At 41.5% G+C, this 19879-nt stretch overlaps 1 protein-coding gene across 5 annotated transcripts in view; it reads right to left on the reverse strand.

Annotated features, from left to right (window-relative positions):
- MYO6 (myosin VI) overlaps positions 1-19879 on the reverse strand; it is a 156932-nt gene extending 137053 nt beyond the window's left edge. For all 5 annotated transcript variants that reach the window (XM_053601870.1, XM_053601869.1, XM_053601868.1 and 2 more), the window contains exon 1: positions 19670-19879. The gene's annotated coding sequence lies outside the window, so the exon portion shown is untranslated. The remainder of the gene's footprint in view (positions 1-19669) is intronic.

The following is a 19879-nucleotide window of genomic DNA, read 5'->3' on the forward strand; positions in this document are numbered from 1 at the left end:
AGGTCTAAAACCCACAATACAGCCAGGGATCAAGCCTTCTTCTGTTTTCACTAAAAAATGCTGGTTGACATACGATCACTCTCTTCTGTGTTCAGAAATATGTTGAATCCCCTCAGTACTCTTTTCCCTTTCACCTTAATTCCAGGTTCCTACCATCTTCTCCAATGATGGGGCTCTCATTCTGAACCCCAGTTTGCCCACAATGGTTCAGGAATTGTAGAGTTACAGAGTTCAGCAGTAATCCAAACATTCCAGTTTTTACTTACTACTAATCATAACTGGAGAAATATTCATAATTTTATATAAAGTTTGGGGACATTCAATCAAGTTTTAAAAAAATTCCTCAAATGGCTCGGCACCCCATATCTCAGTAAGTAGGGTGCCAGCCACATTCACCAAGGCTGGCAGATTTAAGCCCGGCCCGGGCCTGCTAAACAACAATGACAACTGCAACAAAAAAATAGGCAGGCGCTGGGGTGGGGCGCCTATAGTCCCAGCTACTTGGGAGGCTTAGGCAAGAGAATCTCTTAAGCCCAAGAGTTTGAGGTTGCTGTAAGCTGTGACACCATTGCACTCTATTGAGGGTGACATAGTAAGACTTTGTCTCAAAAAAAAAAAAAAAAGAAAGAAAGAAAAAATCCCTCAAATGTAAATAAATAGCCTGCCCTACGAGGATATGAAATTTCAAATTGGTTAAGAGTCTGTTTCAATCTGACCACTCAACAGTGTACTATTTATACCAATATGTATTAGTTCACTTCTAATAGATTCTCTGTCATAATTATGACAATTTCTTAGTCCTTATTTAACCATCAAAACCCCACAAAGAGGGCAGTGCCTGTAGCTCAATGGGTAGGGCGCCAGCCCCATATACCAAGGGTGGGGGGTTTGAACCCAGCCCCAGCCAAACTTCAGCAAAAAAAGGAGCCAGGCGTTGTGGCGGGCACCTGTAGTCCTAGCCACTCGGGAGGCTGAGGCAAGAGAATGGCTTAAGCCCAGGAGTTGGAGGATGCTGTGAGTTGTGACGCCAAGGCACTCTACTGAAGGCAACAAAGTGAGACTCCGTCTCTAAAAAAAAAAAAAAAAAGAAGGAAAAACCACAAAGAGGGGCGGCATCTGTGGCTCAATCGGTAGGGTGCCGGCCCCATATACCGAGGGTGGCGGGTTCAAACCCAGCCCCAGCCAAACTGCAACAACAACAAAAAAAAAAAAAAAGAAAGAAAAACCACAAAGACAGGGACCAGGTGTAATTCCTTGTAGCTATAATCCCAGCACTTTGGAAGGCCAAGCAGGAGCATGACTTGAGGTCAGGAATTCAAGACCAGCCTGGGCAACATAGTGAGACCCCACTACTACAAATTAAAAATCAGCCAGGTGTGGTGCTATGTGCCTGTTGTCCCAGCTACTTGGAGGCTGAGATGGGAGGAATGAATGCCTGAGTCCAGGAGTTCAAAGTTGCAGTGAGCTATAACTGCACCACTGTACTTCTGGCTTGGTAGCAAAGTCTCTATTTCTTAAAAAAAATATTAAAAATATATCAACTTATAATTCAAACACTTTCTGAAAAGGGTCTAGGTTTCAGCACAGACATCTCAGGTAAATACACTTAAAAACCCAATTCTTTGAACAGGGAAACTGAAAAATGTGCTTTAGTAATCAATACACTAAATAAAATTGTGAGATCACCAACAGTTCATATACTGTCTCTTAAAGGCCACAATATTGCCTCCATTCCGTAGAAATCAGGACAATCTGCCTGATAGAAAAAAATAACCCAATATGTACAAAATTCTTCAATACTCTGCCCTTCCAACTGAAAACACATCTGTACCCTCATCCACCCACACCGGAACGCAACCCAAAACTCTTTCCAGAGCTTGTTTCTCCACATGTCCTCTTAGCCCCATCTGTTCCCACCCCTTCCTGAATCTGAACGTTTGTTCTACTGTGTACTGTCCAAACCGATTTTAGTTACTTCCTAACCACTCTTCTCTTTATCCAGAAGGAGGCTACTGAAACAGTAACACCTAACGTAAAATGTTCCCCTTGGAGAAAACCTAAACTAGCACACAAAATTAGTTTTCTCAATGGATTGTGAAAAGTGTTCATGTAAATTATGCTATTTAGACTAAAATCAGAAAGAATTTGTCTTTATGTGAACGAGAAGGCTTAAACACATGTTTGCGTATGCAGGGCTGTGTGTTTGTGTGCACATGTACCAGGGATCGAATGGCCTACATTTCCAGGAGACAAAATACAAATAAAGAGCGATTTAGGTTAGACACATACAATCTTCATGATGAACAGGAGACAAAAAGAGGTTACAGAAACTTCGCCTGAGCTCCTTAAGATAAAGATAAAACAGTGACTGACTTGTTTTGAACAGTTTAAATATGATCTGCAGGAAACAGAAAACTGAGCTCAACAGAATTAATTAGCTTCTGCTTTCAAATTTTCTACCAAGTGTACCATGTTGGGCAGGGTGGCGCACGCCTATAATCCTAGCACTCTCAGAGGCTGAAGCAGGAGAATTCCTTGAGGTCAGAAGTTCAAGACCAGCCTGAGAAAGGAGACTCTATCTCTATTAAAAATAGAAAAAAAAAAAACTAGCCAGGTGTTACAGTGGGCACCTATAGCCCCAGCTACTTGTGAGGCTGAGGCAGGAGGATCACCTGAGCTCAGGAGTTTGAGGTTAATGTGAACCATGATGATGCCACGGCACTCCACCCATGGAGACAGAGTGAGACACTGTTTAAAAAAAAACAGAACTTTTTTTTTAATTCCTCAACAAGCCACAACACATTTTAATAATTAGTGTACAAAAAATAAATTTTTAAAACATTCTGGTCACCAAGAGTTTCTTTTTTTTTTTTAGAGACAGAGTCTCACTTTATCACCCTCGGTAGAGTGCCATGGCATCACAGCTCACAGCAACCTCCAACTCCTGGGTTTAGGTGATTCTCTTGCCTCAGCCTCCAAGAGTTTCTTTAATACTTGACAAAAAAAGTTTTATTTACACAGATTTAATATAAAAAAAGATAATGACTGAACTATGGATAATTACCCAGAGACCTCTGAAACAGCACTGACACAGAGCCCATCCTCCAAGATATGGGATTTAAGGGTCTAGGATGTAGCAAAGGCATCCCAGCCCAGAACCATATCCTCTGACTTGTGACAGCAGCAAATGTGAATTCTCCCAATTTCATGTTCATATGATTATTTGGAAATTCTCGTTTATATTGCAGAGAGGAGTAAGCAAAAAAGTTCATGCTATCTTATACAATCTAAGGGAATCTTTAATTGCTCATTCTCTTTGTGTAGATGAGCTTTTCCCCTAAGTTTTATTTATAGAGAAACATTGTTAACATCTGGTATCCAGGGCGGCGCCTGTGGCTCAGTGAGTAGGGCGCCGGCCCCGTATACCGAGGGTGGTGGGTTCAAACCCAGCCCCGGCCGAACTGCAACAACAAAAAAAATAGCCGGGCATTGTGGCGGGCGCCTGTAGTCCCAGCTGCTCGGGAGGCTGAGGCAAGAGAATCACATAAGCCCAAGAGGTGGAGGTTGCTGTGAGCCATGTGACGCCACGGCACTCTACCAAGGGCAATAAAGTGAGACTGTCTCTACAAAAAAAAAAAAAATCTGGTATCCAAATATAGATACCAGTACAGATAAATGTAACCAGTTAAAATACCCATTCACTCATTTCTTTCCTTTTTACTCATTAATCAAACTCCTGGGAAACACATGCGCACTTTAGCAGACCCAGTAAAAGGGTGCTTCCCAGAATCCTCTTACAAAGAAAACTTCAGTAAGGAAAAGCATTGCTAATGTGCCTATGTGTCTTTACAAGTTTACATTTCTGTGTATTTCTTGGGGAAAGCCACCTATACTATCTTTGTCAATACTAACATTTTTATTTATATTGTTATCCGTCAAGATTCAGCTAACTTGTCAATGTGACAAGAAATCAGGAAATATTAATCAATTAAAACCATACAGCTTTCAATTATAGTCACCGGAAAATTTTTATGAAGTAGGGGAGGGTAGGTTAGAAATTTAAATACTAAGTACAGAACAACAAATACTTAAATAATAAACAAGAAAATTCTTTCTGGGTATGTTTTCTCTTTATAGAATCTCTTTAATATCTTTATGGTAATCTCTCTGTGGCAAAAGAATTCATACATTTTGCTTCTAGCTTTTGCTTATTCCCAGATTCACTATTCTCTAAAGCAGCGGTTCTCAATATGTGGGTCACGACGACCCCTATGTAACAATGAAAATACATCCTGCATACCAGATATTTACATTATGATTCATAACAGTAGCAAAATTACAGTTATGAAGTAGCAACGAAAATAATTTTATGGTTGGGGTCACCACAACATGAGGAACTGTATTAAAGGGTTGCAGCATTAGGAAGGTTGAGAACCAGTGCTCAAAAGGCATAAAAATGGATTATTTACATCTGAAGAAAAGCTCTCTCTTATGAAATAAAGAAAACTTCCTATATTTAAATTCGGATCCAAAATAGCCCCGATTAGTGATACCTCAATATTCTAAAACTACAGGCAAAAAGGTTATTTCTGTATTTTGCAACAGAGATGGCCATAAGGATGCTGAGAGGTGCTCACTTCAGAAGCATGCATGTGTACTAAAACTGGAACTCTACTGAGAAAATTAGCATGGCCCCTGAGAATGCAAATTCTTCAAGTGCTTTTTTTTTTGTTTGTTTTGTTTTTGTTTTTTTTTCCATTTGGGGCAGAACAAGGCTTGAACCAGCAAGCCCTGGTATATGGGGCCGGTGCCCTTACTCCTTGAGCCACAGGTACCACACCTTCAAGTGTTTCTTTTTTTAAAAAAATGCTGGTAGTAGGCCAGCCAGGGGGTGGCTCATGCCTGTAATCCTAGCACCCTGGGAGGCTGAGGCAGGTGGATCTCTTGAGCACAGGAGTTGGAAACCAGCCTGAGCCAGAGTGAGACCCTGCCTCTACTAAAAATAGAAAAACTAGCCCCAAGTAGAGGTGGGCACCAGCTACTGGGGAGATTGAGGCAAGAGTATCTCTTGAGCCCAAGAAACTGAGATTGCTGTGAGCTATGACAGCACAGCACTCTAGCCTAGGCTACAGAGTTAATCTCAAAAAAAAAAAAAAAAAAAAAGGCTTGGCACCTGTGGCTCAAGCAGCTAAGGCGCCAGCCACATACATCTGAGCTGGCAGGTTCAAATCCAGCCTGGGCTGGCCAAACAACAATGATGGCTGCAACCAAAAAAATAGCCAGGCATTGTGGTGGGCACCTGTAGTCCCAGCTACTTGGGAGGCTGAGGCAAGAGAATCACTTGAGCCCAGGAGTTGGAGGTTGCTGTGAGCTGTGATGCCACTGCACTCTACCAAGGGCGACAACTTAAGGCTCTGTCTAAAAAAAAAAAAAAATTGCTGGTAGTAAAGTGACTAGGGAAGCAAAACATGATTTTTGTAGGAAATTCGTTTTTTAAAAATGCAAGAAGTTTCCGTGAATTTAATTGTTTAAGAATGGAATTTGTAAATCAATGTACTTAAGAACTATACTATTATAGTTCTAAATTACATCGGTATAAATATTTTTATTATCTCATTTATACTTTGTATTTTCCATTCAGAATGTAGAATTTAAAAGCTTCAGTGTCTCACTTAGACATGCTCCAGGCTGGTCTAGCTCCTGTGGGTAAAGGGTTAAGGGCTTTTAATCATTTATTTCAAAATTTCAAATGATTCTGATGCCATTAGTGATGTAGAAAAGGCAAAATAAACAGCAAACTTAGAAGAGAATATACAGAAGTGAACCCAGGACATAATCCAGTATTTAAAATATTTGTATTTGCATTATTTTAATATACTCATACACAGACTTTTCCAGAAATACAGTATCACATAAACTGAATTAAAAGACTGTCCTTTATTTGGAACCACACCAAAAGGTATTCATCACTCCGGAAAAATCATTTTTTTTTTTGTAGAGACAGAGTCTCACTTTATGGCCCTCGGTAGAGTGCCGTGGCCTCACACAGCTCACAGCAACCTCCAACTCCTGGGCTTCAGCGATTCTCCTGCCTCAGCCTCCCGAGTAGCTGGGACTACAGGCGCCCGCCACAACGCCCGGCTATTTTTTGGTTGCAGTTCAGCCGGGGGCCGGGTTTGAACCCGCCACCCTCGGTATATGGGGCCAGCGCCTAACTGACTGAGCCACAGGCGCTGCCCGGAAAAATCATTTTAGAGAGCAGTGTTAATCATGCGATCATAACACCTACATACCAGTCTAAATGGAAGCTGCTGCTTTCAGGATTATTCTACACATGGATATGAGCAACTGATTGCTTTATTCTGCTTTTGGTTATAGGAGTGTCTGAGCCTTCACATATTGAAATACATAATATATATGATTTAATTCCTTTTTTTTTGGCCAGGGCTGGGTTTGAACCCACCACCTCCGGCATATGGGGCCAGGGACCTACTCCTTCGAGTCACAGGCGCTGCCCGATTTAATTCCTATAATTAATATAATTTAATAACCGGGCGGCGCCTGTGGCTCAGTCGGTAAGGCGCCGGCCCCATATACGGAGGGTGGCGGGTTCAAAGCCGGCCCTGGCCGAACTGCAACCAAAAAATAGCCGGGCGTTGTGGCGGGCGCCTGTAGTCCCAGCTACTCGGGAGGCTGAGGCAGGAGAATCGCCTAAGCCTAGGAGTTGGAGGTTGCTGTGAGCTGTGTGAGGCCACGGCACTCTACCGAGGGCCATAAAGTGAGGCTCTGTCTCTACAAAAAAAATAAAAAAAATTAAAAAAAATAAAAATATATAATTTAATAACCTCCTGTTAGGGTACATTAATTTTTAAGTTTGCATCTATATAATCTCTATACATATATATAAGGTATACACACACACATCTGTGTAAGTTATTGGGTATTTGGAAGACTTTAATTTGCCAGGATTTTTTCGTTGTTTTTGGTTTAAGTAGTGAAGCCTGTGTTACCTTCAAGGAAAACAACTGACAATATTTGCTGGCAAGATGAAATTTGAGCTTTCCCATTAAAAGTATTAAAGCAGAACTTAATATCGGCCACCACGAGTATTAACAGCCTTCCGAAACTTACAGATATTTCGGATGAGACCAGAGTATGATTTTTAAATACTACCTAAATATGGAAGAGCTACATAACTCAGTGAAACAGTATGTTCCAAATGATTGATACATCACGTCATAAAACCATGCATGGATAAAAGGTCCACCTAGGTACGAAACAGACCAGTGAATTGTAATTTAATAGCGTACAAAATGTTCACTGATTATCATTTAAGATTCTTCATTGGAACTTTAAGAAATTACTACTTGCTGAGTTTGGGCGAAACATAAACAGAGAATATGTATAATTATCTGAAAAGGTTAAATACATACTTCTCCTTTTCCCAACAGCGTGTCTGTGCGAAGCCATGATTTCTTCACATACAATACTCCAACCACAACACAGCAACACAGGGAATGAGTAACAAGTGTGGATACACAAACGCAACAGTGCACTCGCACTACTGTTACACGTTAGAGAGACTTACACCAAGGTACAGTAGCGTCACTTGTCTCACTTTTTGTTTTGGAAAACAGTTTTTGTAAAATGTTATTTTTGTTAATATGCATTCATTATTGATATTTAGATGTATTAAATAACTTTTAAATTTCTAATACAGTAAACACTGATAAATATAATCCACATAGGGCGGTGCCTATGACTCAGTGGGTAGGGCACCGGCCCCACATACCGAGGGTGGCGGGTTCAAACCCAGCCCCCGCCAAACTGTAACGAAAAACAGCCGAGCATTCTGGCGGGTGCCTGTAGTCCCAGTTACTGGGAGGCTGAGGCAAGAGAATTACCTAAGCCCAGGAGCTGGAAGTTGCTGTGAGCTGTGATGCCAGAGCACTCTACTGTGGGCATAAAAGTGAAACTCTGTCTCTACAAAAAAAATAATAATAATAATCCAGGTAATCAAAAAATCTTTATGGCAACCGCAATAATTTTTAAGAGTATAAAATAAGAGTCCTGAGACCTGAGATCTACTGATGTACAGAAACCTTACAAAGCCCTTTGCCAGGCAGCTCGTACCCTCCAGTCATTCACAATCTGGTGATAACAGCGAGAATGAAGATGCACAGATGTCACGTAAGCTGCGGCGGACATTAGAACACAGGTACCATCCGAACAGTAACGCTGGGGGGCTGCTTTCAAAGATTTAACAGAAGCAAGTCCTGAAAGATGAGCAAGAACGACTAAAGTGCATTCCAGACCAAGGGTGGGTCTGAGCAGGAGCAAGGGCACAGGGGACTGGAGACCCGTCTGAGGGAGAACCAGCGGCTAGAGCGGAGAAGGGCAAGGCGGTAGTGAGAACATGAGCCAGGACTAGGTCACAAAGAGTTTCACACCCCACAGGAAGAGTGCAGATCCTGACACATACTAAGGAAGGGCCTCTAGAAGTTCTTACTCAGCAACAGAATATGAGAATCAGTTGGGCTGTGAAAACTCCAGTGGCAACGCGCAGGATGAGCTGTACACACGGGTGCTAGGTGAGGGGGTAGGAAGCCAAGGCCTCCCAGAGGCAGAACCTGGTCTGGCAACTAACTGCCACGTGAGGAAGGGAAAAGGTCAAGGAGGGGGGGTCGAGCTGAAATCCCAGGGCAGTGATTTTCAACTGGTGTGCCACAAAAATTTTTAAAGATCATTAATTAAATTATCTTTGAAAGAAGTTTAAAGCACAGTAAATATATTTCTTTTTCTTACTCTTTTTCTTTTTTTGATCAACATAATTTAACTGTACCACAGAAGTTTAACTGTAAGTTCAAGAATGCGGTGAGATAAAAAAGGTTGAAAAACACTGCCGGAGGGTAATGGTGGTGCCCCGAGGAAAACAGGTGATGCAAGCTTCTGAAAGTAGATTGGATGGGGACTCTGAAATTTTAAGGTATTTATAGCACATTGCTCTGGGAAATGCTAGTCAAGATGACACAGGAAGAAATTTTCAAAAAATAAACATAAAGATGACAGTTGAAACCATGGGCTGATAAAATTACTGTAAATAAGAACAGAGTGAAGACAGCAGAGAGCCAAGCGCAGGATTTTATCAAAGCAGGAACATTAAAGGCAAAGGCAGAGGAAAATCAGCAATAAAACGGGTGACGTGATGCAGGAGACCAGAGGGGGCGCAGGGCCACCCAGGCACGTCCACAGCTGAAGAGGCTGGAAAAGAATGATGACCTAAATCACTCTAAATAGAGGCCGCTGGATCTATTAACATCCATTAATTAGGTTACAGAGCAGTCACTGCTGCGTGGTTAGGGACAAAGCACAGATTACAAAGAATCTGGGATCAAGGATTCTTTATCATGATATCAGGAAATAAATATTTGACCCAGGGCTACCAGAAAATATGTTTTCAAAAATTGTTTCTAAAAATTGCTAAGTTTTCAACTGTAACAGTTTTAAAATAAGTTATCTCTCTAAAATGTACTTCTATTTTCAGAGACTTTATTTTGGAATTACATAAAACACTGATTTTTGATATTTTAACAGCAGAACACTAGCATTTACCTAATGAATTTTACAACACAAAAAGAATACACCATTATGAACCTAAGCCTACTGCTTAAAAGAACATCATTCTTATTACAGATACACCTACTGAAGTAAACTGCAGTTGCAAATTCAACAAATGATATTTATTCAAGAAAAAAACTATTTTTCAATAGTTTTTATTATTAACATGAAACACAGTGAGATCAAATTTCATTTTGGCATATTTATATCAAATGTGTATTTAGTTGGACATATGTTTATACAAAAGTAATGTATGAAAAAAATCCATATTTTTATTAGTACAATCTAGAAAACACTCATTTGTTATACAAAAAGATTCTTCTTTTTACAAAAGAAATCACTATTGAGATCCTTTAAAATAAGCAGCTTTCCCAGGACGGTAAAACAGCTGTAATTCATTATTTAATTTACACAAAACTGTACAGGAATACATTTGCTGAAAGCATATACATCAAATGTGTAATTAAAACAGGTTGCTGTTAAGAGGTTTAAGAGCTGTTAAGGAACTGCATAGGCTCCTGTGTCCAGGTCTCCCCTCTGCCATCAGCTGGTAGCAGAGCCTGGAGCCCTTGGTGGAGCAGGAATCTGAGGGTGGGTAAAAAGTGGGTACCACAGAGAAGCTGCCTCCCTTGAACTTGAAATTGAGTTAACAGCTGCATGAGTGCTGTGAGTGCTACCATCCCTTGTGTAGATACATAAAGATAGAATGGATTAATCCTTATGGGATTTTCAAAGCTCTATGTCTTTAAAAAGGCACAGAGACCAGACACGCACTCAAGCTTGTCATCCCAACAACTCCAGCAGGTGGGCTGAGCCCAAGAATTTGAGACCAGCCTGGGCAATATAGCAAGAAGGGCAACTCAGAATTATAGAAAAGAGGAACTCAGAATTACAATGGGATAAAGCCTGGAGCCAGACCACCTAGCGAAGGTGTCTTTTGGTAAGTTAATTAGACCTCAGCTCTCTCAGCTGCAACAAGGGATAATAAGAATAGCCACCTCAGAGGTCAACAAGAGAATAAAATGAGGAAAGATTGCAAAACACTCCAAGTGGTGTATCCCTGACCCAGTGTTGTAACTGTACTGTTCTGTGATTATTTTATATCATTCACTCAATTCATCATTAGAACATACTCCCAACCTCCCAACCCATCTGATGTAAGCCTTTCATGTTCACTCACAGTGACCTGCAACATGCCATACAGTAAAAAAGTCCTGGATCAGTTCATAAATGATAACCCAGTTCCTGACACACATCACCATATGCAGTCATCAGGCTATCTCCATTTAATGACTCATTAAATCACTAAATTAACTATCGTATAACTGCCAATTTATGTTCCCGTGCTCTTAAAAAACAAGCTTATTGGTACAATGCATCCCTATGAAATATAAAATTCTGATCAAAATATGGGCAGCACCTGTGGCTCAAAGGAGTAGGGCGCTGGCCGCATATGCCGGAGGTGGCAGGTTCAAACCTAGCCCCAGCTAAAAACTACAAAAAAAAAAAAAAAAAAGAATTCTGACCAAAATAAACATTTTGTTCTGGTTTCTAAAAACCTGCAGCAACAGTGGGTCAAACGCCTTGTTTCCACCCTCCTTCCCCCTCTGATAGAAGATCTTTCTAACCTCCTCAATTAGCCATGTGGATACGCGAGGCCTACTTTTACACTTTACATTCTTCTGCTCTCTCCATCATCTCAGTGGCCAACACAGCCCGGGTTTTGTTTGAAACCTCAAACACAAGCATAAGAGATACATAAACCATTTTGTTCCTCTAATCTTCAACATCAGCCATGATGAACAGGAAAAGCAGAGAAACTAATACATTCCTCTTCAAAACACACACATTCTTTGTTCTTCCCCCAATTACTAAGACCCAAAGGATAACAGACAGCAAATCATGCCCACAAGCCAAAACACAGCTGGTTCATCTAATTTTAGAAAAAAAATAACAAGGAAGAGGAGGAAAGTTCTCTCTGGAATAACTCAGTCCTCAAATCAGGGAAATTCAAAGAACATAACATGGAAAAACCAACAGCCTCAACTCTCTCCGCAGGATACTAATTCCATTGGTGTCACATCAAAATAAACAATACGTTTTTAGAAGATCCCACAAAAGCTTGAAATCCATTTTCTCAAAAAAAAAAAAAAAAAGAAAAAGAAAGAGAAAGAAAAGGCCCACTTAGAGAAAATTTCTAAATGCACGATATCCAAATCCAGGTGCTATTCAGTGGATTCCAGATCTGTCTCTCGTTTTCACCATACTCTTTTTTAAAGGGACAAGCTGAGAAACACATTTTTAAGCTCAATTATGACATTTACATACAGAGGTATCCTTTATTTGTATGCTAACTTCTCATAGACAGGTGTTTGCTATTTGATTAATTTGCTCAACCCTGGGCAATATGGCGTTTCCTTTTCTGGAAGTCCTACACATAACCCCCTCTAGTTGCTTCCTAATCTGGGTAAGATCTTGCACTTCTTCTTCCCTGGAACCCTTAAGTGATGAAAGAAAATATGAGACATAACCTAATTGTTCTGGGGGGAGTACTGCTTATAAACTAGGATCCTTCACACCATCTCTTTAAGAAGAGAAACGTTTTTCTTTAGTAACCTTCAGGAATCCAAAATGAAGAGTATGAATTCTTGGCCTGAATTCTTGGCCTGAATAGAACTGGCATTAGCAAAAGATATCTAAATAACAGCAAACAGCAACAGATCTACACAGAACCTGAGGAGGAAGGACAATTTTTTCACAATAATCTTGCTTCTATTAACCATTATTAACAACACTGTGCTGGTATTTTTGCCATCAGAAAGGTCCACGTGAATGAGAAGTATATATTCCAGAAAACAAAGTGTTAGGCAGTTAGTCAGGAAGGGCTCTCCTGGGAAGGGGACAAGGCAGGGACTCACAGGCTTCCATCTTGGTGGCAGCCACCTTAATTTTGTCCCAAGAGATGGCTCACAAGTGGGAGGAAGGACAGTCCTACCAACCTATCAATCAGAACACTGTGTGCCAAATGCAAAGGGATGCAGAGGCCGCTCTAGTCTAGCAACAGGTGCAACAGAGTCATAAAGGTGATATAGAACAACCTTTAGACCAATTATCATTTCATTAGCTTAAATCTACACTGTAATCCACACTCTCAATGGGCTCTCAGGCTCGTGGGGAGGTCTAAGTGCATAGAAAGACCCTGGTTCCAGGTGACCTTTGAACCATGAGGTAGGTCTGTTCCAGAAAGTATAAAAGACGATCAGCAGCCATGACCCATGCCCTTTCCTTGTGATGATGGGGGCCGTTTGCTCTCTATGGCAAATCTATCATGCTCTTAGTCTGAAAATCTACCTTTCTCTTTATCAATAAACATTGTTTCACGTTTCCCTTTACTTTCCGGTATCTGGGCATTTTTCAACCAAGAGCATTCCAAGAACCAAGGACCAGGGCAGCAGTCTTAAAACCCAACAAAAGGACTTTTCTTTTCTTTTTTTTTTCAAAAGGACTTTTCTTGAAAAAAGTTTTTTAATTTAGTCACTAAGAGATTTTTAAAGAAAAAAACATCTATTCCATTAAACCAAGACAACCCAATGAAGGAAATTTCAGAAAACTCATCAAGGGATAAAAAAATTATTAATAGGGCGGCACCTGTGGCTCAGTCGGTAAGGCGCCAGCCCCATATACTGAGGGTGGTGGGTTCAAACCCGGCCCCGGCCAAACTGCAACCAAAAAATAGCCGGGCGTTGTGGCGGGCGCCTGTAGTCCCAGCTACTCGGGAGGCTGAGGCAAGAGAATCGCTCGACCCCAGGAGTTGGAGGTTGCTGTGAGCTGTGTGAGGCCACAGCACTCTACCGAGGGCCATAAAGTGAGACTCTGTCTCTACAAAAAAAAAAAAAAAAACCTATTAAAAAAAAAAAATTATTAATAAGTGTTTTATGTTAAGAGATGTAAGTTATGTTTCTCACTGGACTATATGGATTACCAAAGTTCCTAAAATATGAAAAACTGGTTAAATGAGGAAGTAGATAAGATTATCTTCTACAAGCCTGTGTAAGACAAGTAGTCCCAAGTGGTGCAGATGTATCACAATGCTGAAAGGCTTTTAAAATGCACCAAGGAGGGTGGCACCTGTGGCTCAAGGAGTAGGGCGCTGGCCCCATATACTGGAGGTGGTGGGTTCAAACCCAGTCCCAGCCAAAAATAAATAAATAAAATAAAATGCACCAAGGAAGTGTCACAAATTCCCAGAGGTTCTAATTAAGGTCCTAGTTATTCTCCTTTTGCTCCACTGTACCCTCAGTCCCTTATTTGCTTGACTCTTGAGCTGGACAAGCCTGCAAAGATCCTCACGTGGGCTTCCTAGCTGGGCACTGGGAGTCACTGACGGCAGGGGGAGGAGAGGCCAGGGAACTTCCTCTCACTCCTCACCTTTCAAAACCACAGCTCCCTGGAGCCCTCCTCCGCAAGATCAGCTCTCTGCTCCAGTAATCTCTGGAGAGCTAAGGGCTTCTTGCTATTACAAGTCCCTGGGTGCTTAGCCACCCTTGTTTGTTCCTGAACCTCTACAAATAGCCTCCTTGAACCATCAAGGATGAAATCTCTCCTGTTGGGACTTTGCCTGATGAGACTAACAATACCAAGTCTGACTATTTAACAGTACACCCTCTAAAAAATCCAATTAAAAAGTTTTTCAAAACTCTTAAAATCTATATAAGCAAGCATTTTTAAGCAAGCATTTATATCTCATTGCTATTTGCGTAACTGTTAAAAAATTAAACAGAACTCACTTCCAAAGGAAGCTGGCTAAAAAGCTGAAACAGTCATTACAATTTAGTTGAGGTGTGAAATTTAACACAGCACTGTCATCTCAATATAAATGCTATAAAAGCCCTAAATAAGCTTTAAAAAAAACAACCAATGAGATTCTGGTAACCAGATAGTTTGCTTCTTTCTACCATTCACTGCCTGGTTAATCCAAGCAATTTGCTGTTATTCTCACTGAAACCCTCCCTAAGGAAGAAAAGGTGTAAACCAACAGTTCTCAAATTTTGGTGTACAAGTAAATCAACAAGGAAGCATATTATATACTAATGCCCAAGCCCCACCAAAGCTTCCCAACCTGGGACCTGATCAAACTAAAAAGCTTCTGCACAGCCAAGAACATAAGTAAAGCAAGCAGACAGCCCTCAGAATGGGAGAAAATATTTGCAGGTTATACCTCCGACAAAGGTTTAAAAACCAGAATCCACAGAGAACTCAAACGTTTTAGCAAGAAAAGAACAAGTGATCCCACCTCAGGTTAGGCAAAGGATTTCTTTTTTTTTTTTTGTAGAGACAGAGTCTCACTTTATGGCCCTTGGTAGAGTGCCGTGGCCTCACACAGCTCACAGCACCTGGGCTTAAGCGATTCTCTTGCCTCAGCCTCCCGAGTAGCTGGTACTACAGGCGCCCACCACAACGCCCGGCTATTTTTTTTTTTTTTTGGTTGCAGTTTGGCCGGGGCAGGGTTTGAACCAGCCACCCTCGGTATATGGGGCCGGCGCCCTACGGACTGAGCCACAGGCGCCGCCCTAGGCAAAGGATTTCAAGAGAAATTTCTCTAAAGACGACAAGTGCACGGCCTACAGACACATGAAAAAATGCTCATTATCCTTAATCATCAGAGAAATGCAAATCAAAACTACTTTGAGATATCACCTAACTCCAGTAAGATTAGCCCATATCATAAAATCCCAAAACCAGAGATGTTGGTGTGGATGTGGAGAAAAGGGAACACTTCTACACTGCTGGTGGGAATGCACACTAATACGTTCCTTTTGGAAGGATGTTTGGAGAACACTTAGAGGTCTAAAAATAGACCTGCCATTCGATTCTATAATTCCTTTACTAGGTATATACTCAGAAGACCAAAAATCACAATATAACAAAGACATCTGTACCAGAATGTATATTGCAGCCCAATTCATAATTGCTAAGTCATGGAAGAAGCCCAAGCGCCATCGACCCACAAATGGACTAGCAAACTGTGGTACATGCATACCATGGAATACTATGCAGCCTTAAATAAAGATGGAGACTTTACCTTTCATGCTTACATGGATGGAGCTGGAACATATTCTTCTTAGCAAAGTATCTCAAGAATGGAAGAAAAGATATCCAATGTACTCAGCCCTATTATGAAGCTAATTTATAGCTTTCATATGAAGGCTATAACCCAACTATAGCACAAGAATATGGGAAAAGAGCCAAGGGAGGGGAAGGAAGGGGTGAGGGTGGGGTGGAGGGAGGGTAATGGGTGGGGCCACACCTACAGGGCATCTTAGAACGGGTACAGGTGAAACTTACTAAATGCAGAATACAAATGTCTTCAAACAATAACTAAGAAAATGCCATGAAGGCTATATTAAACAGCTTAATGAAAATATTTCAGATTGTATATGAAACCACCGCATTGTACCCCTTCATTGCACTAATGTACCCAGTGTAAGAAAAAAAAAAAAAAGCTTCCCAACCTATGTGTTCTCACTAGTTCCCCTGGTAATTCTGATGCACCCCTGAATTTCACAACTACTAAGAGTCTACCCAGATCTCTAATATTGCTTGTTTTCATTTTGAATGAAAATTCCACGTTAAACATGGCAAAACACACACACACACTCCTAACAGTAATAACGTATACTGCAGCAGTTTGAGCTGCGCTTACACACATTATTACAGCATTCAGTCTTCACAAGAACCACACCGGCTAGGGAATACTGTCGCCTACAAGAAAACTGAAACCCAGAGCAACTCATTTATCTGACCAAGTTAATGAGTGGCAAAACCAGGGCCTCAGGTCTGCCTAACTTCTAACCCAAGAGCTCAGAGAAGCACTTACCTGTGCAAAATGCAACTCTGGAGCCCCAGGGCTATCACAGGGAAGATGAAGCCTGAGAGCCAAGTAGTTAGGCTAATGACCCTTCTCTCCTGCACCCCTCCAATTTCCCACCCTTGCTCTCTTGACTCCCCCAACTCTTCCTCCCCCACCCCCTACGTCTCCAGGACCTACCACTCATACTGGTACAATGGTAGGACACCTCTGGGGCTCAGTGTCCCAACCAGTAAAATCAAAGTCATAATGACACCCCTACTCAGGTAACAACAGTGATTAAACTCACATATTATACAGAAAGTACTTACTTGGCATAGCAAAAGCTCAATAAACAATAACTGGTATTAAAACTATATTTTGGGCTGGGGGAGGCAGAGGCAGATGGATTGCTTGAGCTCAGGAATTCAAGACCTGCGTGACCAACATGAAGACTAAAAATAGAAAACAAGCTCTGCATTGCAGTAGGTGCCTATAGTCCCAGCTACTTGGGAAGGTTGAGACAAGAGGATAGCTTGAACCCAGGAGTTTGAGGTTGCTGTGGGCTATGACACCATGGCACTCTGCCCAGGGCAACAGGGTGAGACTCTGTCTAAATAAATAAATAAATAAATCTACTTTGCCAACCTTTTCTCCAACATTATTAGTCTTAGGTCTCATTTCTTTTCTTTGTTTTTAAGACAGGGTCTCACTAAGTTGCCCAGGCTGGCCTCAAACTCCTAGGCTAAAGTGATCCTACCAATTCAGCTTCCCAAGTTGCTCAGACTACTACAGGTATGTGCCACCACACCCAACTCTAGGTCTCATTAATTTTCTCAGCCTTGTTTCCTGAAACTGTGATAAATAATGGAACATAACTTACAGTTATCAGGAGAAGGCTGGTAACAGCACCATATCCCAACAGACTGGGAGTCTGGAGGGTAATATTTTAGAGCAAATAAGTCACTTAGTAGCCCTCAAATTGCACCACTTTGACAAGTGTCTATTTCCCAACTTTAGGGTCAGCCCTGTTGATTACATACTAGTATGAACAGTCTATAATTAACTTAATTCAAAACAACAATAAAATGTTACTCAGTACAGGGACTTGGTCTTAAATCAGTGTATCCCCAGCACTTACAACAGTGCCTGATCTGTGGCAGACACTCAAAATATGTTTTGAATGAATGAAGACACACAGGAACCAACCTAGACACACCTTGGGACTGTAGTGAATCATTACAAAAGCAGGCATACTCATCAAATAAATACCAATAAATAAATACCAAAGAATAAAAGTCATTTTCAAAATTCCTCTGAAACATTTTCTTCTCACTTTAACTGTTGACTTTCTTTAAAAACTCTCTAACAAGAAAAGCTAACTGCCAACCTCAGTCCATTCATCTATTAAAAACATTAATAGTACCATGATGGCACTTCATGCTCATCTTCTACCTCCCATTTATCAGCCTTCTCAAAAGAAAGCTGCATTAGGGAACTCAGATACAGCTCAGTTGTCCAAACAATGGGCTACATGATACACCACAGACTCCAGGCAAAGTCACAACAGGATGAGAAAAGAGCCTTCAGCCTCTCTCAGATTTCCTGGCCACTGTTATTTTAAAATTCGATCACATAAACATAAACAGGGAAAAAAATCCATTCCAGAAAAACCCTATGGGTTATGATTTATGATCTTTGTTTTTAACATCTTGCATTAATTTACATTCAATGTTATAATTGTTCATTACATTTTTCTTGTTCATGTTTCTAGGCCCGAGTAAGGAATACATTATATGCTTAATATGAATATATTGTTTTGTATAGTACATAGTTTTTAACCATGATAATCTTTCCTTAAAAATTATTCATACCTCTGTTACTGCCTTTTACATTTAATTTTTGGGGAAAAAAATGTTAAAAAGCTGAGAGAATAATAAATAGAATGCCACATAAAAAATATAAATGCAAATAAGCAAATGTGCTCAAGATGAAAATGAGTCTGTTTACCACTGTACATATAATTCCTGCACAACTTAAAATACTCCAAATGAGCTGGCTATTTACAAGTCAATGAGCTATTGTGAACGGCTGCATTGTTTCAAGCTCCGGCTAGAGCCCACTTTGTAACATTTGGAAGGTAATTTTTTTCACTAAACATTTTCCAGTTGGAAATCTACAACTCAAGACATCTATGAAGTTCAGTTAATTTGTACAGAAAGACTATTCTGCTGCCAACCTTTGTACCATGAGTACTACCAGTCTAAGTTCAAGATTCACATTTTATGGTCTGGAAACACTTTCGGCTAACCCTTAAGAATATTCATTTTTAAAACTCTCAAAGTAACTATATTTAGATATGTTGCACCTACACCACCAGAGAGCAACAGCAAATGAAACTTTTAACAACCCGTACAAAGGAGTCTACTAAGTTGAGGCAGGGGTTCCCCACTAATATCTGTAGATGAGGGTCTAAGCATCCGTCCACCACATACTTTATGTCACATAAAATGTAATGCGCTTTTTGAGGGACTTTACCTAACAAATGCAATCAGTGCAACCTGGTTTCTTGTACCCTCAATGAATCCCCAACAATAAAAACAGAAAAAAAAAGTTTAAAACAGAAAAAAAATGTAATGCGCTTTTTGAAACTATGTGGAAATATTTCTGAGATATCCTAGCAATGACTCTATCAAATTGCTTCCTACTTAGTATAAAATCCCAGAGTTTGAGCACTTTGACCGGTTCAAGGAGTTTTGGAGATAAGTTGTTGTTTAGCAGCCTAGCAGTAAATTAACATAGTCAAGGTAGTGAGGGGACCACCCAGGGACTAAAAATAAAGCTCTAAAGTCCCGACCTGGCCTTCTACATGATTAGCCTAGTAAATGGCATCATTTGATCTTCATATCTCAGAACAAACTGGACTCTTCCAGGACTGACTCGGAAGCGTGTTTACGAAAGAAAAAAAAAAAAAAACTATCACGGAGCGTCCAGCCAGAGACGGACACCTGAAGGCTCTGCTTCCACCCGGGAGCAGAAGAGACACACGCAGAGGTCTCTGAGGAACCCACGGAGGGTCCCTCTCCTCGTCTCCCCGCGAGCCGCCGCCACCTGCTTCTCCCGGCGCGTCCCGGGCGGCCGAGGAGGCCCGACGCAGACCGACCCGGGACGGCCGAGGCCGCGCGGCGCGGTCCGCACACTCACCGGGGCGGGAGCGAAGGCAGGTGCGCGGCGGCGGGGCTACCTGTCGCCGGTGAGGCCGGAGGGAGGGGCGAGACGCGAGAGGGCGAGAGAAGAGGGCGACGACGCGGACGGGCACCGGGCGGGCGGCGACGGCGCCGGGCTGCTCCTGGCTTCCTGCTCGGACAGCGCCCGGGTCCGTCTCCGCCCGCCGGCCGGCGCCCCGCCGAGTCC

The sequence above is a fragment of the Nycticebus coucang genome, chromosome 9 (genome assembly GCF_027406575.1).
Source record: "Nycticebus coucang isolate mNycCou1 chromosome 9, mNycCou1.pri, whole genome shotgun sequence".
Taxonomy (NCBI): domain Eukaryota; kingdom Metazoa; phylum Chordata; class Mammalia; order Primates; family Lorisidae; genus Nycticebus; species Nycticebus coucang.